This window comes from Anolis sagrei, chromosome 2, assembly GCF_037176765.1.
Source record: "Anolis sagrei isolate rAnoSag1 chromosome 2, rAnoSag1.mat, whole genome shotgun sequence".
Taxonomy (NCBI): Eukaryota; Metazoa; Chordata; class Lepidosauria; order Squamata; family Dactyloidae; genus Anolis; species Anolis sagrei.
In genome coordinates this window covers 91,023,120-91,042,182 of record NC_090022.1, presented here as the reverse complement: position 1 = coordinate 91,042,182, position 19,063 = coordinate 91,023,120, and positions in this window count along the sequence as shown.

Genomic DNA, 19,063 nt, shown 5'->3' with positions numbered 1-19,063 from the left:
CCAAGGGGATCATAAAAATCACCTTCATTTTCTTTTATTTGCAGGGAGTTGGTAGATTTGGTGTTGTAATCCTTAAATGTTAGCAAGTCAGCTTTAGCTTATGAATGAGTCTATTTTGCCTCTTTGAATTTCTTCTGTAGAGAGAGAAAGTGGGGTAATAATAATAATAATAATAATAACTAACCTCCAAGTCACCTTTCCTACATTGCCCTGCTCAGGAGTTGCAAGGCTTTCTTGATTGACTCCATCCACTTGGAATATTGGTTTCCTTTTATTCAAACTGCCTTATAAGGCATTATTGCATGTTATTGTTTTGGTATTCATTTTCATTTATATCTCACTTTTCTCCTGATGATGAGATTCAAGGCAGCTAACATATTAAAAACAACACAAGCTAAAAACAATACAAAAAACAGAATAAAAGAATAAACATAAGATTGAAAACAGTTTGTAAATGAAAACATTGATAATTAAGGTATTTTAAAAACTCTTTAAAAATCTTCAAAACAGCTTGCACACAACATTAACAGTCCAATCGTCCTCAATCTGTAATGGCTTGGCAGAGCCAGAACAGAAATGATTTTACCTGCTGCTGGAAGGAGAGCAAGGATGGGGGCTTCCTGGTCTCTGTAAGGAAGAGCTTTCAAGGTCTGGGAGAAGCCACCAAGAAAGCCCTCTCCCTTGTTCCTACCAAATATGCTTTGGTGGTGGAAGAGAGAGAAGGACCTCTCCAGATGATCTTAGGACCTTTTCACATGGGGCAAATTTTGGCGGAACTGGAGTCACCACTGAAAAAAAGCCAGTGATGGCAACATGGGAGGCTCACTCTGGTTGCATTGCCCTCAGTGGCACAAGTCAGCTGGTGGCCTGCCCCCCCCCCCCCATGTGATAAGGTAGGTTGCTATAGAAGAGGCTGCTACAGAAGAGGCTGAAACATCTCCAGCCAGTTGTCCTGCCCCTGGCTTTGGGGCTCCTCATGAGGAAGACTGTAACCCCAGGCCATTTCCAGCTGGGAGTGACTAACCAACTCCAGGAGGGTGCACTATAAAAACTGGGGCAGGACTAGAGGAGTCTGCTGCTATAGAAGGGGCCGGAACATCCCCAGCAAGCTCTTCTGATTGGGTTCTGTTCGTTGTATCTTTGCTATAGCAGTTTGTTCCACCTTATCTCGTGATAACATCCCATAAGACCATATTTTATCAGAAATTTAGGTTGTGTCAAGGAGGGAGGGAATTGGGTGACTGCTTGTTAGGGAGGGAGAGCTTTAGTTACTATATCATTCTAACCTAAGAGTCTGTATAACAACTATGGGAAAACTATGAAGTTTGGAAATCATGATGAGGCACTTGTAGGCTTTTAATCTGTATTACTGTTTTAATTGTTTTATAATATTATATTGTATCTTCATTGTTATGTGCACTTTGCAGCATTGAATTTTTGCTGTAGTTTGTAAGCCGCCCTGAGTCCCCTTCGGGGTGTGAAGGGCGGGGTATAAATATAGATAATAATAATAATAATAATAATAATAATAATAATAATAAATAGGTGGGAAGCCAGGACGATGCAGGGCATGGGGCAATGGGTTCCCATGCCCCTGGACATGTAACAGCAGAATCACCATGATCTGTGGTGATCTTGGCAGTATGTCTGAAGAGGTCCTTAGAATCCTAATAGGGTTATAAAGGGTTATATGGTCTTCCATCCAACTTGGGTCCAAGTCATATAGGGCTTTAAAGATCAATACATTTGAATGGTTCCCAAGAGGAATAGATTATACCAAAGTAGCCACGTGCTCCCGGCAAACAGTTCAGCCATTATATCTTACAATGGTGAATTATTGTCCTTTTGCATTAATGGGTTGGTTAGGGCATTCACTAACTTAGAGGATACATGGTAAAACATATTTTCAAAATCAAGATTCATCACAGGAAATGATAGGGTGATAGTGATTTCTTCACCTTTCATAAGTGGGTATACATATCATATGATAGGGAGATACACTGTTGAACACAAGGCATGATGATTACATCTAGGTCCCTCAATCATAGTAGAAGGAACTGAAAAAGCAAGCTAGAAGTGACTTCTGCCTATCAGAAGAGAAATACCTGCTTGGAGCAAAAACACACATCATGGGGTGTGGCACCATATTTCGGAATTGTTCACACCCATTACCATGCACAGGATGTAATATGAGACCCAAATGAACATGGGAAAGTTATGTGTGATTCACATAACTTCTATGTTCACCCATGCTGGGGCAGGGGTTGTTGAGATAAAGTAAATTATACATATATTCCTAGCCAATTTTCTGAATTCACATTTCTTTCCATGCATGGTTGCAGGTCCATGTAGCCTGTAGGCCTGCCACCACATTCCATGGCTGTGAGCAGTCCTTTCAGCAGTTGAACTACCTTTCAGCACACACAAAGAAGGTGTGTTTGCAGTTACATATTTGCTATCCAGTACCGTACATGTACAGACTGGCATTAAGACTCTGTGGGAAAGAAAAAGAGGGGGTATCCTTCTACCCCCCATCCCAGAAATGATAGCGTACACCAAAACATAAAGGATGAGTGACCAAAGAATTCTAATATGAACTCTACGGTGATGTGCACAAACGGCTAAATGAAGCATAATATAAAATACATATTTCTTTACAAATAGCTTGTTAGTCCTGTTCCCTCTTCACTACCCCCTCCCTGCCGTCTCTAAGTAAATTGTTATCAATGTTGGCTTGATCCAGAAATATTTTTGAGATTCATAATTCAGTGAAAATATAAAACAAATTGTTTCATTGAATATTTATACTTTTTATTTATAAAACTTTGAAAGATTTTTGAAAATGGGATGGCTGTCCTCCATATAACATTACATAACATGTCTTTGCACTTCTATCACAATTTGTTTCATCCATCCTATGATTTTGTGCAGAGGAATTTAGAAAACTAGGTGAAGTAATAAATATAATCTAGGCTCAAATGTAAGCATGAATATGTTATAATTGACTAAATCTTCATTTTCCCTTAAAACCTCAGAAAGTTTCTCTTTATTATAAAATTTAAGAGTCAATAAAATTGAAGGAGACTGTTTAGCAATATTTTAGTTTTCTCATCAAAGAGTTTATTTCAGGTTTACTACGGGCACATCTACACTAACTATTCAGTTTCAAACTAGCATGGAGAATGTGGTTTTGGTGTGTGGATGGTTGATTAGACCCAGATACTGATTATCACAGGACTTGGCCTCAAATTGGTTCCAGGATCCGCAGTACCTGTGGCTCGATAGCTACAGAGAATGCAGGGTTTTTTTTAACCTTCTCTCCCCCCCCCCCCCCCGAATGTGCATGTGCGCCTCATTGGTGTGCTTCAAGTATCCACACAGTGATTTGAATTCTTCAGAGCTGACTTTACCATGAGATGTGGTTTATACTAGAGTGTGCTGTTGAGCATTACAGGCTCTATTTTGTCTTATCCCCTGACTTTGCTTATTTATTTACTCTATTTATATCCAGCCTTTCTCTACCCCAAAGGGGACTCAAGGTGGCTTTACAAATGGCAACTATATGATGCCTTTACAGAACAATTAATTACATTTAAAATATAAAATTAAAAAATTAAAAATTAAGAGTTAAAATGTACATTGAAACATATAAACATTATAATCACTATTAAAACCACACCACTTAAAGCGCACTGCAGCGTGCTTTTATGGCATGCATTGTACAGCTGCCTCCAGTAAAATTAGGGGGAAATTATTTTGGAAGCACTGGTACAGAAGCATCTTCTTTGGTGCTTGAAATTAATGCACCCAGCTATTGCAAAAACAAAAAACCCCACAAAAAACCCTTCTCCATGAACACATCTTTGTGTTAAGCCAGAGAATTTGCTATCAGAAGATGTAGTAATGTGTCCACCAATTTGGGTGGTTTTAAAGGAGTGAACAAATTCACTGAGAATAAGTCTATCTATGCTAACCCTACAGAGGATAAGCCTATCTATTATACAGGGTTAGTCAAAATGCATAGGCCAATAAGCCATTCGTATTATGTACACAATCAGTGCCATTCTGTCTCAGAACACCAGCAGTGTGACAGTGTTGGTGATAGAAGCAGAAAGGTACTATCTTGTCATGCAGATAGATGATTTTACATTATCGTCTTAATGACCTTATGTGGGTGTAGGGGATGACCAGGGATTTTATTCAGCTGTAATGCACTGAATGCACAGAGTTCGGAAAAAAAATTACAAATAAGAAGCTACTTGTAATAAATGTATTTCTCCAAAAGCAAAGGCAAGTTAAATTATACTATGATGGTAACTTTAAAATGGAACAATTGTAGCTACATCTGAAGAGGAAAAAATAAAGTTTTGCCCTTTCCTTGCATCTTCTATAACAACAACTAATCATTTTAGTAATCAAGTACATTCTGTAGTAATTTTTCAGGCTCCTATACATACCACAAACTGCCATCTTATGCTTTGCATACAACACATACTTATTCTGTATTCTCAAAAACATGAATGCTGAAAAAAGCATCAAGACACCATTGGCAGTCCCGATAAAAGAAGAAATATTCTGAGCACAGGTAGTTCTGCCTTTGAAAATTAACACATTATAACACTGTCATGATGTAAAAGGGAGTGTCATAAGCACATTTATTTATTAGTAAGGGCTTGAAGGTGATTTGAGGTTGGGGTGACTAAAAACGTTCTCCCCCAATGAGATTTCCAACATGAATCCATTTGGAAAAGGCAGGCAGGCAGGACACTAAAATAACTAAATTAAATAATTTATGAAAACTAGGGGACAATGCTAACAGTTATTTAAACCCAGCTTTCCTCTAGCAGAGAGACTGGGACATATACTATTTCCAGCTAGTGAATACAGAAACATTTTCTTCTGAACACACTGCCACTGTTTGTTGAATTTGCTACTCTTTAAAGCTGCTATAGTCAGTGGTATTTGAGGAAGGCCAGACTCCCCAATGCTATCTTTATTACATCTGCGGCTGGAGTGGCATTGCTATTGTCAGGAGGATTATGTCTCTTCTCTTTCTCAAATATCGAAATATTTCAATGGCTTAAATGTCATTTGGTGGCATTATGACACAGGTTTACACCCACCTTCTGGCTGCTGTGCAGTATTGTTGAAGATTGTGACTGTGATTGGAGCATAAAAGAAGGCAAGCTAATTAACCATATGTTTTGTTTTGTTAAGATTTTTATCAGTCACCAGGCATTCACGGCAAAACACTTTAACTACATCTGGTCTTGTGTTCACAGTAGTGGAAGGAGAGAAGGCTGGAACTCCAGCCATTATAGAGCAATAGATGTGATATGGAAGCACTCAAGGAAAATTACTCTTGTAATGCCGTTTATATGGATTAGAATACAAGTGTGATCAGCACCAGTACTGTTCATTCTATGGGGCAAGGACAGATGTTTGTTTCTTTCAAGTTAAAATTGCGTTTGTGTTTTAAATATAGTGCTTTAAAGATGATGATGTAGCACACTCATTTATAAAGCAATAGTTACAACAGTGTGGACCAAAACTTCCCCTTGAGCAAAGCTTTCCCTTTCCTTCTAATATCTGTGTCTCACAGCAGGCTAGAGTGTGCATAGTGATGAACTACAAATCCATCTATACCAGTGATTCTCAACCTGGGATCCCCAGATGTTTTTGGCCTTCAACTCCCAGAAATCCTAAACTGGCTGGGATTTCTGGGAGTTGTAGGCCAAAAATATCTGGGGACCCCAGGTTGAGAACCACTGATCTATACTGTAGATTTGTTCAATTTGACACCACTTTAACTGCCATGACTCAGTCCTATGGAATCTTGGGAGTTGTAATTTTACAAGAACTTTGTTATTTTGTGCCAAAGAGTGCTGGTTCCTCACCAAACTACAACACTCATGCTTCCATACCATTGAGCTGTGGCTGTTAAAATGGCATCAACCCATATTGATTCAAAATTATAGATGCACCCCTGGACTCTGGGAGATCAAAGTTAAAATAATTGTTCAGCCAGGGAAACCCACTGAGTGACCTTGGGCAAGTCACATGTTCCCAGGCTCAGACGAAAGCAATGGTAAAGTTCCTCTGGACAATATTGACAAGAAAACCCTATTACTGAGTTATCATAAATCAGAATCAACCTGAAGGTACAGAACAAGAGCAGCAGCAATAGAATATCATATGTTCAGGAGTAGGGGTTTTTTGGTGCATGAAACAGAGAGGCTGCCACAGAAAATGAGGATCTAAGCAAAAATTCAAGCAATAGTTTAGTGCGGCAGTAGAATTCTATGATTGAGAATTTTGAAGGCCCCTTCCTAAACTGAAGAACTAAAGATCCCACAAGATGCTACCATGACAGCTGAATTAGAATGTAATACTATAATTGTGTAGTGTAAAAGGGCCCTAAGCTGCCTCCTCCACCTCTCTCCTTGGTTGTAGTAAGCAGACTGGGTTTTAGAGCTTGCAATTGTTCCACCCTGGGATCTCCTATTGTCCCACCCAACAGGATTGCTCTTTTTGCTGCAATGTTCTACCCACTTATCTTTGAACTGGAGTTCATTTCAGTATAGGCAAGCATGGATGTGCAGGGTAAAGGAAGCCTGCATCACTTACAAGGCTCCAAGCTAAGTGCAACCCAAAAGCCAGGGCTGTGCTCCTGCATGTGTTGAGAGGGATGCAAAACTGGGTGTTGCAAAGAACCTGCAAGGCCAAAAAATGCAGCTGTAGTTTTACTAGATCTTTAGCCTTCTCTGCAAAGAGTGTGAAGGTCTCACCAAACTATAGCTCCCAGGATTTCATAGTATGGACCAATAGAAGTTAAAGTGCTGTCAAAGTGCATTAATTTTGCAGCACTGATGTAGGGTCAGCACAGGTAAGGCAAATGTTTTAATATCAAGTATTAGTAACAATGTTTAATTCTTTAATATTCACCTGAATCTTTGAAGAAATATACAGCAGAGTCTCACTTATCCAACATAAACGGTCCAGCAGAACGTTGGATAAGCGAAACTGTTGGATAATAAGGAGAGATTAAGGAAAAGCCTATTAAGCACCAAATTACATTATGATTTTACAAATTAAGCACCAAAGTATCATGTTTCACAACAAATCAACAGAAAAATCAGTTCAATACATGGTAACATTATGTAGTAATTACTGTATTTATGAATTCAGCACCAAAACATTGCAAAGTATTGAAACAGCTGTAGATCTGGGAGGGAGGCAGACTGCATTGGATAATACAGAACTTTGGATGAGCGAAGATTGGATAAACGAGACTCTACTGTACTACAGTTCCCTGAATCCACCAGCTACTATGGCCACAGTGGAACAGTGGGCTAAATCCTATTGTTATTCTTGACTACAAAAGAGCCATTGAATGAAATAGATACAGGATACTTCTACATTGACACTATAAAGCAGCTTGGAACTGATTTGGGAGGAATTGGTTTTGCTGCATGAGCAATCTGGTGGAGTGGGGCGGGGGGAGTGACAGCAGTAGGGGGATCGATAAGTCCCTTGCTGCCCAGCCATGCCTTTGGGTGCTTTTTGGCAACCACCATTCCGGGTTCTATATTGCGTTTCAGCAGGTGTGGGTATCTACAATTCAATCTGCATTTTATGGAGACAATTTTGTATTTTATTTGGGATACAATGTCATCTGCTCCAGCACATTTTTTTTGGCTTAACTCCAATTTTCCTGAGACTTTGTGAAAATTAGGAAATTGTTGTGAGTTGTAAGTTTTAATGGTTTGTTGATTTTTAAAACCTTATTTCTTTAATCCATTATATATGATAATTTTGTATGTTTTTGATATGTATTTGTTGTAATCAGTGGTCATCCTCTTTGAGTCTCATTACTGGATGGATAAATGAAGAAGCAGAAGAAACAGAAGTAGAGTCCGGAGGCGGCGGCGAAGAGGTGGTGACAGCAGCAGCAACTGCAAAATACCTATTCTGGACTGCTGAACACCAGGCCAGAACCCTGATTTTGAAAAAGGGCAAAATGAAACCAAGAGTCAGTGGATCCACTGGTGGCCACTAAATGCAAAATCTTCCAAGCCCATTCCCCACAGGGAGACAAATTGAGATGTGTGTTACAGCAGGTCTAATTCTTTTCTATCCCATTACTTGCAAGGATAGGGTTTTTCTAATTAAAGTTAAAACAAAACCCTACAGGGGAATGAGAACTGAATAAGGCTCAGTCAAGACCTTTCAACAAGAGGGCTTTAGACACTGGAAATCTGTGGTGCTTCCTGGCAAAAAAATGATCAGGAAATGCCATGTACAATTCTTGCACAAACCAATTTTATTTTGGAAAACTGCATGATGCTTTCCTCAACTCAAAGTTTTTCTTGGAAGCTCCTGGCATGATGAAAAACCTCATATTCCCACTGTTCAGGTTGTCTGAAATTAGCCCAGTATTGGCTACTTGGTGTGTGTTTCTACTGTTTTGGACCCAAATAAATACAAATATTGTTTCCAGGATACAGGTTCAACAGAAGTTCGGGCAAGAGAAAAAAGATGTTAGCACTAAAACAAAACGATCCTAGGATTTTTTCACACTGACCCACCATTCTACTACAGTTACTCTATCAATGAAAGCAGGTACATTACAGGTTGAGAACCACCGACATCACACCTCTCTTCAACTGTGCAATTGTGCAGAATTGCCAATTTGTGGTTCTCTGTACTTCAGCATATGCTGTGCCTTAATTGTTAATTTTTATTTTTTTTACAGAATTTGTGCAATCCAACCTTTTAAATCAAGGTAAATCTAACTAATGTTTAAAATAAAAGGAAATCAGTAAGCTTGGTTATAGCAAGGGGGAGTAAGGGAGGAGAATCCCCCCTCACCCCCGATGTCACTTTACTGCTGGAACAGAAGTGGAAGGGACCAATCACACTAAGATAAGTGATAGGAACATGGTGGAATTTGGAACTATTGATGAGTTTTAGCCATAATAGCTAGGGATGGGAAAATTACAGGGAGGAGCCATACTGGCAGCAGGATGCACATAGTGTCGCATTGAAGATGCACTTAGCTGAAATATAATTTTTAATAATTGTTAGAAGGATAATTTCTGAATTAAATTGTTATTTTGAAATGTTGGGTCAGTCTGGAATGTAGAAAGCCAGGTTTCCACAGCAAGGGGACACTCTTCAGTCTATGGAAATGCCCAAAAGATAAGAAAAGACTGTTGCAAACTGGAAAACAGTGACTTCAGTGGATGGGGAAAGAGACAAGGAAGGTGGAGTGAGGGGAGGGACAAGAGCTGAGGGTGGAGCCAGGGGTGGAAAGGAGGTAGAACTGGGAGGAGCATGTGGAGGGGTGATCAAGAAAAGTGTATATATAAGGGCACCCATCTTGGAAATGTGTGTGGCATTCTGGCCTTTACAGATCCACCGTAGGTGGTGTTTCTGCAGAAATAAAGCTTCTATGTTATAATTATCTCATTTTTGGTCTCAATTGGGAAACAAGGTGAGGAATATTTAAAGGAAGGCCTGTAATGGAACGCCACCCTTTGATAGTCCTTATTGCAATGCTGGTTTACCGGTATTGTGTCATAAAGTCCCTAGTCTCTAACTAGCACAATACCTGTATTGCTAAGGTGCTTTTTCATTTTGATAATGACTACTGTTTTTTAAAGGTCCATTGGAAATGGATGAAAATCTTAGTTTCCAAAATGTTGCATGAGACTGGATTTTACACAAATGGTCAATGAAAGGTGAAAGGACACAAAGATGGGAGGAAGGTGCTCCTGAATATTTCAAGAGAGAATTATGCGTGCATACAGAGATACAATCAATTCAAAAAGAATTAAAAAAACCCAATTGATGCTTTGAAATAATCTGCTTGTGTTCTTTGAGGGGGGGGGGGGGGGGGAGTTGATCCTTCAACTTTTGTCCCTTCTCTTTTTTTTTTAGAGCATCAGCTTTAATAATTTACCATTTTTTAAAATAAAGTGAATTTAGAATTTCTGATGTGATAATGCATGCACATTAATCCAAAATAAAATTACAAATTACAAACATCCCAGCCAGAAGCATAACTATATCAGATAGAAATGCAATAAAGAGGAATGGGTTGTAATTGTCACAAAACCATGTATTCAGTATTTAAGTAATCAATTGCTCAAACTGACATATTTTTTTGGTTTGAGGAAATACTTACATTTGTGCTGTATGTCAAATTTTGGACAGAGGATTTCCTTATGGCCCTCCAAGTTGTCACAGCACTTTGTGGTGTCACCGTGTCCCAGATAATACTTACAGTTTATAACAAATACTTTCCTGCCTCTGAGCCAGCCAGCCAAAAATGGAGGTGGGATTTGCCAAGCCAGAAGCATCCTGAACAAATTCCAAGCAGAGGCTAATTTGCCTGAAAGTCAGGTCTTCTGTACCGTTCCAGCTCCTTGGAACAACTACATAACACATACGCACAGCCCAGCTCTAGGATCAACATAAACCTCATAAATCCCCCGTGAAAAGGTAATGGGAACCAGACACATTTGAGCACATGGAGCACAAATACTCTGAGTTATATAAGAATTACGTCAGAGAGGCATAGACTTTAGAGAGGAAAACACCTATTAGCTGATATTCAAGTTAAGCCTATGTGGACCACCACAAAATTATTTCTTCTATTACTGCAGGGTTTTGTAGGTCAGTTCTTAATCCAGTTTACTGCCCTATGTCTAGTTAAAAGGTTCCAAGTAATGGGAATTCTACCACATAATGTAGTGCATTATTCCCCTGTGGTAGCTTTAGGCCTATGTGGTTGGATAACGTTTTGCCTTTTCCTGAGCCCTGACTATAGAAATCTGGCAACTTGCAGTACAGTTTTGTACATAACTGGTAACCTTCGTGTACTACAACTAAGGAAACTCTGAAATATACTTGAATCAATTCATAACAGGGAGTAGAATCAACCCAGATGAGGCTGAAACAAGGCTGTGGAAAGCAAAGACAGATGTTCAGGGCAACCTTCCTGTGCCTGTGTGAAGCTCAAGGTTCTGTCCTCCCACCATCCTTTTGGAATGATCTCACAGCTTTCTAGGACAAGGAAGGAGAGTAAATTAACTTCAATCCTACTCACCCAGAACAAGGAATTAAAACCTAAATAATATCAGTGTCCTGGTCATCAGTGTGATGATGTTACTGCCAGTGCCTTGAAAATATTCAAACCATCATCTCATTGCTAGGTGGTGATTGAACAGGCTATTGATATGATTTCTCCCAAAGGTCCTGTCTGGATATGTAAATAATAATTATTTTCCTAGATTATTGGGTGGGTGGGGGATTAATTAGAATGCAAAAGGTGCAATGTCATTATGCGTATCAACTGAACACATGTGAGAGAATGTTGTCATGTACGCTGCGGCACTGGCGGTGGCAAAATAGTTGTACTTCTCTGTCACCATTGCATCCTTTCAGTAATGATCTAGGAGAGCATTCTAAGTTGGAAGCAGAGTTAAGTGAGGACATGGTAGAATTCTTGGTAGTCCACTGTGGCTTTTCTGGCTGGGTGATTCTAGGAAATGTAGTCCAAATTTGTGGATTTATTAAACTAGCAAAATTGCCCAGCTTCACTTTGTTTAAATTCAGTAGCAGTCCACTAGAAATCACTCCAATAGATTTCATGTATACTAAGATTATGGTCATATAGGCCATATAACCTATGTTTTACATGAGACTATCCCAAACATATCATATCAAAATTGATGGGAGTCAGCCATGCAATTTACTCATGATGTGGAATCAAAAAGAGGAATGGGAAGAGTGGTATCTAACTCAGGAAGTGGAATAAACATCTACTAATTCTTCTGATGTCTGGCAATACAGAAATGGACATGTGAAGTAGGTTTTGAGGGGACATTTGGTCATTGCATGTGCAACAACCTATAAAAGTGAACTGTGATATTGTGAGGTAGATTGATGGCACTGTAATTACTGACCTGAATATCAGTAATGTTTTATTAGTATAACTGTATTAAAGGTAAAGGTCCCCCCTTGACATTAAATCTAGTTGAGTCTGACTCTGGGGGGTGGTGCTCATCTCCATCTCTAAGACAAAAAGCTGGCATTGTCCATAGATGCCTCCTAGGTCTTGTGGCCAGCATGACTGCATGGAGGTTGACTGATGGCACTATAATTACTGATCAGAATATCAGTCATGATTTATTACTATAATTGTTTTATTTATTTATTTATTATTTAACCCAACTTTAAAAAGCTTACCATAGCTAAGGCCCCTTCTACACTGCCATATTATACATTTTATCAAAGTCGATAATCCACTTTATCTGCTTTGAACTGGATTATATGAATTTACACTGCCAGATAATCCAGTTCAAAGCAATTAATCTGGATTTTATATGGTAGTGTAGAAGGGGCCTAAGACAATGTGCTAATGTGATGTTCAAAAAGATGTGCAAAAAAGGGGGAAAGAACCAAAGTGAAAGCAGAACAGAAAGTTATACAGTTAAAAGGAAAGGTTCGAATACATTTTTAAAGAAGATAGCCTAGCCAGTTAGGAAAGGTCAGGGTAAAGAGCTGGAACCCCAAAAAGGCTTGAAACATACCAGGGCTGGCACAACTGGAATTATTACAAATGCTTGTGAGTGTTTCTTATGTTCTCCAGAAATATACAAGGTAGAGAAGGCAAGTATAGTGATTTCTGTTTCTGAATGAAATGATATATTGATCTATTGAGCCATATGGTCTTGCTTTTTGGAATGTATATGGAACAGTGAACTACATTATACTGTAATTAAGGTTGGAAGAATGAAAACTGGAGGGAGCTCCTGTATGGTAGTTATGTACAAATGGACATTCCACCTGACGTTCTTGTTATTTGCCCACATGACAAGCATCGTCTGCTGAAATTCCATCTTCTACACAAGCACCAAACATAGACAAACTCCCTCCATTTTTCACACTGGCAGCCCTAACTGTGGTGTTCGTTTGGAATACAGTTTCTGCCTGTGTATAGTGTTCCTTCCATCTTAGTGCTCCACCTGCGCCACCATCGACCCAGTATGGCTCTGCTTTTGATTAAGGGTGTCTATCAACCTAAAGACAATAAGTAGGTTCCTGTATTTCTACAGAGCACAAAAGGAAACCAAGGGGAAGTGTTGTGGTTCTCCAGAGTGCAAAGTCATCTTAAGCCTACCCCAGTGGGAAGCATGGAGTTATGTAGCTCATTAAACCTTAATAAAGCAAAGAAAGAAGCTGCTTCCAATTATCAGGATGAAAATTAATGACATAAGAAAAATACAAACAGACTGCAGAATTTATGCAATAAAAGAAGCTTTGCTAGCATTAACAAGGCAGCGAGTAATATTTGTATGATTCTACCCCAGGTTTGGGTTGAGCCTTATGCGGCACATAAAATGAATCCAAATGGATGGATGAAAAAGCTTGATAATTCCACACAATTTTGCAGTCATGACTAAGCCTCTGGACTTGGAAACCTCTCGAGACAAAACAAGAGGATCTGTTTGATAATTTGAGCTTTGAGTTAATACTTTGAAATATATCATTCATATTACTCCTACAAGAGCGGAAAAGAAAGTAAACTGCACGACCTAAGCCAGGTATTATTATAGAGCTAGTAAAAATAGGGCAAATGAAGTATTTTAAGGGTGACAAACATGTCACCATTTTGAATAATGAAGATTAAAGTACTGCCATATTCCTTGTCAAATTATTATCCTTTGTATCTGCATTGCTGACTGTAGAAGATGACTAACTTAAAAAAAATCAAGCTTCCTGAGTCTCTTTATGATTTCTTGTATTTCAGGAATGACAATTGAGTGTAGATTGTTAATTGTTTAATATTCCAGCCAACCAACCATGGCCCCCTTGAGTCATGCCCTTCAACAGTATTCTGTTTTACTCCATAGAAGAAGTTAAGCATTTTGTGGACAATGGTCATGCTCAGTCCTCACTACTGTTGGGGAGGTATTTATTTCTCTTTGCCCAGAGTTTTTTAAAATATACTTTCCCCCTATGTTTGAATTCCTCTGATTTAAACTGCTCTGATCTACTTATGGAAAATAATATTTGTTCCTAAACTGAAAAATCATAGCTGAGAAATACACCACAATTTTAAATGCCCTTTTTTCATTCTCCTAAGACTCCTTTAATTTTGTACACTGTAAAAATTGAGGAGCCATTCTTGCTATAACCATTTAAAATCATACAGGCTTTGTTTTTGATATAAAGGACTACAAAAATGGTTAAGTTCAATTAATCATTTTTACAGATTATGATTGATTAATAAAGTACCTCTATCATACACAAAAAGTTGTGTGTGTGTGGTGTAATTAATGATTAGACGCAGTGGTTCTCAATCTGGGGTCCCCAGATGTTTTTGGTCTACAACTCCCAGAAATCCCAGCCATTTTACCAGCTGTTAGGAATTCTGGGAGTTGAAGGCCAAAAACATCTGGGGACCCCAGGTTGAGAACCACTGGATTAGAGGGTCCTGCAACATTTACTTAGTATTGTCTTTACCCCAATGTAGTATCTAAGCCAGCATACAATGTTTTAGAAGTACAAATACAAATTTTAAAACTCCTAATGCAAAAAATAAAACACAATTACTAGGGCTATGCAAAATTATTGTTAGTCCTCGTTAATTGGATCGAATTTGTTTAATTCATACTCACAACATGATTTCAATATGTGGGCATGACCCATACCAAAAACTTAAGAAAAAAAACTTACTCAATACCTTTTCATTTGAATGTTGTAAACCCTGGAAGCCTCCCAAGTCAGTTTCATGTTCAATGCAAGTAAGCAAAGCCAAGCCAAAAACTCTGCCATTTCTCTTTAAATTAATTGACTCTTGCCAATAGGATAGGGAAGCAGCAGGAAGAAAGCAGAGTGTTCTGGGAAAGAGACTGAGAAAGTACAGAATTCTGGGAAATGTCATTTGGAAAGGCAAGGAGTCCTATGCCCAAGAATTCAAAACTACATTTCCCAGAATTCTGCTCAGCATCAGAAAGCCCTGATCAGGATAGGGAAGAGGTTTTTCCTTCTTTAGCAGCAGCCAACCAGAGTTCCAATAAGTTGTTGAATCTGCAAAGAGGAGGACTGACTGACTTCTCATAAGTAGATCTCTGTGCTGGGCTGAGAAGAAATCCTTAAATGGAAGTTCTATTGGTTAATATGAGAGACATTAAATGAGATAGCTGTTGTGGCTTTTTTGAAGAAATGTTATTGTCAAAACTTTAAAACAACCCCTAAACTCCTGAACTCAGTAGATGTATGAATATTTCTGAAAGTTGGGGGAAATGATCCCCTGTTATCTTGTGTGATTGTATAGAAGATAGCTCTGGTAGTTTATTTTTAAAAAATGTTGTTTATAAAACCTGGAAAACCCCCTAAAATGTTGATAAGTGAAACATTCTGAAACTTGATGGGCTAAGAGTAGTGAATGTATTCTACCATTGTAACAAGATTCACCCCAATAGCTGTAAAAATGAGGGAGAAAGGAGTCCCTGAAGTTTCAACACTTGCGCAATTACTATCATGAAAAAATAACAAAATTTTCTTACTGTCATTATAGTAACAAAATTTTCACTAATAATACTTTAGAAACACTTTAGAAATGAAATGCTGGTGCCTCCTAATTTTGTAATGAGTTTTGAAACTTTTTTTTATCGATCACTTAGCCTTAACAATTAAACTGCATTTCTATTTTGAAAAACCCACAAGTTAATAACAACAGTAAAACAAGTTAAGACCAGCATTAATATGCTCAAATTGGACGCCAGCAGGTAAGGGATACCATATGCCAAGGGAGAAGTCAAGGCAACCGGCAACCATGACAGAAAAAGAAGGTGCTGCTAGTAAGGGGACCTTATCACATTGGGATATAACCCATTTATATCAGTATGCATCTTATATGTTTTTAGAATTGGATGCAAACTGTATTGAGACGGGATGCATACTCTCCTCATCACACCTGATTATTAGGATTCTTATGATTTGAAAATACTGCGCTTTGACTCATCACAACTTGGAAGGCTGGCTCCTCCCAATCTATTCAGAACACCCCCTACATCACTGTATCACATTTTAAAAAGTATTGTTGCTGATGGGATGTATACAGATTTTCCTATCACATACAAAAGCAGCGCTTCAGCAATGGAAGAATCTGAAGTATTTCAAACACAATTAGAATTCTGTCTGCAAATAATCCATTTCTGCGACACTCTGCAGATGGATTCTGACAGAATACTGACAGGATGGGGCAAATGTCATGTGATGGGACCTGTTTGAAATCATTCTCAAACAGTCTCAGAAACGGCATATTTCTTAATGTGATAAGGTCCAGGGAGTCATTGCTCAGGAGTGTGAGGCATCTGTCTACCAGCCTGACAAAATGAATCAGGAAATGTGCTGTCTTCCTGGTGCACATGTTTAGAATGTCACTAACAACTTACCAAAACTCATTAAGAACACAGACCAGTACTCCTATCTCTTTATTCAATGGTGTAGCCAAAAGCACTTTTGAGCAAATCACTTCTGATTATGAAGCTTTCGGCAGGAAGCTGAAGGGGTTTGAGGTATGGGGGATATTATCCTCAGTTGTGCCAGTGAAAAAGAAAAGACTCCATAATCACAGGAAGATGCTAAAAGTTAATGACTGGCTATGTAGGTGGTTTGAGCCATGTTTACACACAGAAAGCACTCCTCATGGCAAGGAGTACACATGACATATGGCTGGATTTGCAGCAGAAGTACTGTTTCCAGCTGTCAATCCAGTACAAGAGGAATTACGATTTCCTACAGATCTTCTAGGAAGCTTCAAAGTGAGGTCAGAGTTTTTGAAGTTTGGACCGTTGGACTGGACTGGGTTTGGCCCGATCCAGTGTCCACATGTCAAACAAATCCTAGACTACTGTGTCGCCATCTAGAAACAACTCCCTGGCAGAGTGTTGCTGCAAATATGTGCCCTTAAATACGTCCCTATTTAGTGGAGTGGTGCTGTTCACTACCTTTTAAAAGGCATGTTTAAAGCCATTAAAACTTTGTGTGGCATTATGATGTTGGTATATTTTTTCCATGTGCTGAAAGTCCCATTGATTTCCTAAGTAGCCGCCACCCATTAGCCTTTTCACAGCTTGCTCTTACATTTTAGTACTGTAGTCTTTCCAGGTGGCCAGAGCAAGTTTCAGAAGGAAAATCCTACCTTGAGAGGACAATGCAAGGAAAGAGAGAGGAGGAGGATGAGAAAAGAGAGAAATAGAGAGGGAAGGAGAAAGAGGCTTTCTATAACAATAAAAGTTATCCAGGTTTTCTGACATAATAATGATATTACTATGGTTTGAAGCAGACTAAAATGTACCATGCAACTTTATACAACAAATATTTTTGAATGGGTTTCTTAAATATTTATTTTTAAAAAACAAATACAGACAAATATGCCTTTGATTAAGTCTTAGTCACATAGTTTTCATACATATGTGTAGTCTGAAGTAAAGCTAAATGTTGGCATGTGAAATATTCCCAACAACTTTGGCAAGGATGAGAAGGGATTTAGGTTTTTGGCCTGAATGTAAAAAATTGAAGGGATGATTTTTCTTTCAAATTTCAGAATCTTCTCTTTGTATGGATGTATGTGTCTACACACACATATACATCAAGTGTTCTTGCCCAGATTATCTGGATTTCTTATTTAAGCCACACAAGCCCTATGCACTTTGGTCTCATAACTAAGGGCCTTTTCATGCCATCTGCTTCCTAAATGAATAATATAGACTAGGATACACGCTGCTGCTTCTGGATGTGGAGGGTCACTGTGATTTTATGGCTACCTAATGGGAAGACAGAGTCATCATGGGCAGCTTCCCTCAACCCCGTAATACGATGATGCAAGAAAAATTTCACCCAACTTCTGCCTCTATACAATTGGTGGAACATGGGCCATATTGCCTTTGAGGGCAAGATAAAAAGGTAGCAAACTAAAGAGCTCTGAAAAAGACATTATTACTTGCTGTGTGTTGAATATCTCCTTGCTAACATTGCAGCAACACAAAAACTCATAGTTGCAGGATGTTATGCTTTATGGTTCTTCAAATGGAGAGAAAAGTTCTGACTTTGCTGCTATGTAGCTCTTCTTCCTCCAAAATCTACGATGACTTCCATCCACTAAAAGTCAAAACAGGGAGAGTTAGGGTTGGGAGTTAAAAGTTCGGATTAGGGGTGAAATTCTAAGAACAAATTAGAAAGAAAGGCACTTCATATTCACAACACACTGAAAATACCTAATGCTTTCTTCTTTTTCATGGGAAAGCCAAAAACAACCTAGAGGAAGATCTCAGTTCTGAGCAAAGACTATCTTAAAATATTCCACATTCGCTGAGGGCTTATCTGCGCCAATTATTTCTGAATGGTGTAAGGAATTGCACTTAATTAGCAGGTCTTTCTTCTTTATTACAGTTTTGTACTTAATCTAAGGACCTCTTCAGATGGGCCTCTGGAATTGCCACTCATCATGGCCAATCTGGCAGTGCCCAGTGGGGGGTGGGGGTAACCCACTGCCCCATGCCCCTGATCTCCCAACTCACTTGTTGTCCCATCCCATGGAGGGAAGAGTTGGTTGCCTGGCTTCCTTGCATTGATCATAATTGAGCACCAGACCCCTCCCATGTTGCCACTGTGGTAGCATGTACTGCCTTCTCTATGGTTTTAAGACAGAGCCCCGCCGGAAGTAGTTTAGAGGGCTCCATCATAAAACCGTAGAGGAAGCAGCATATGCTGCCAAAAGACACACTGTCTGATGAGGCCACATGAGTGGTGTTTCTTTAGCCTCTTGTATAACAGCAGTAGCATCAGTCTCAACCCATCAATCAGTCCAGAAAGCCAAAATGTCTACAGGAATGTTTTGGATGAAACAATCAACTGGATGTAAGCTGAGTCTTCTGAGTAATGGTCTTCATGCCTTCTGTAAGAATATTCCATTCTTCCACTTAGTTTTGTCTCCTCTTGTTTCCGGATGAGACCTTGTGTCTTTTACAGCTAAGTGTCTGGC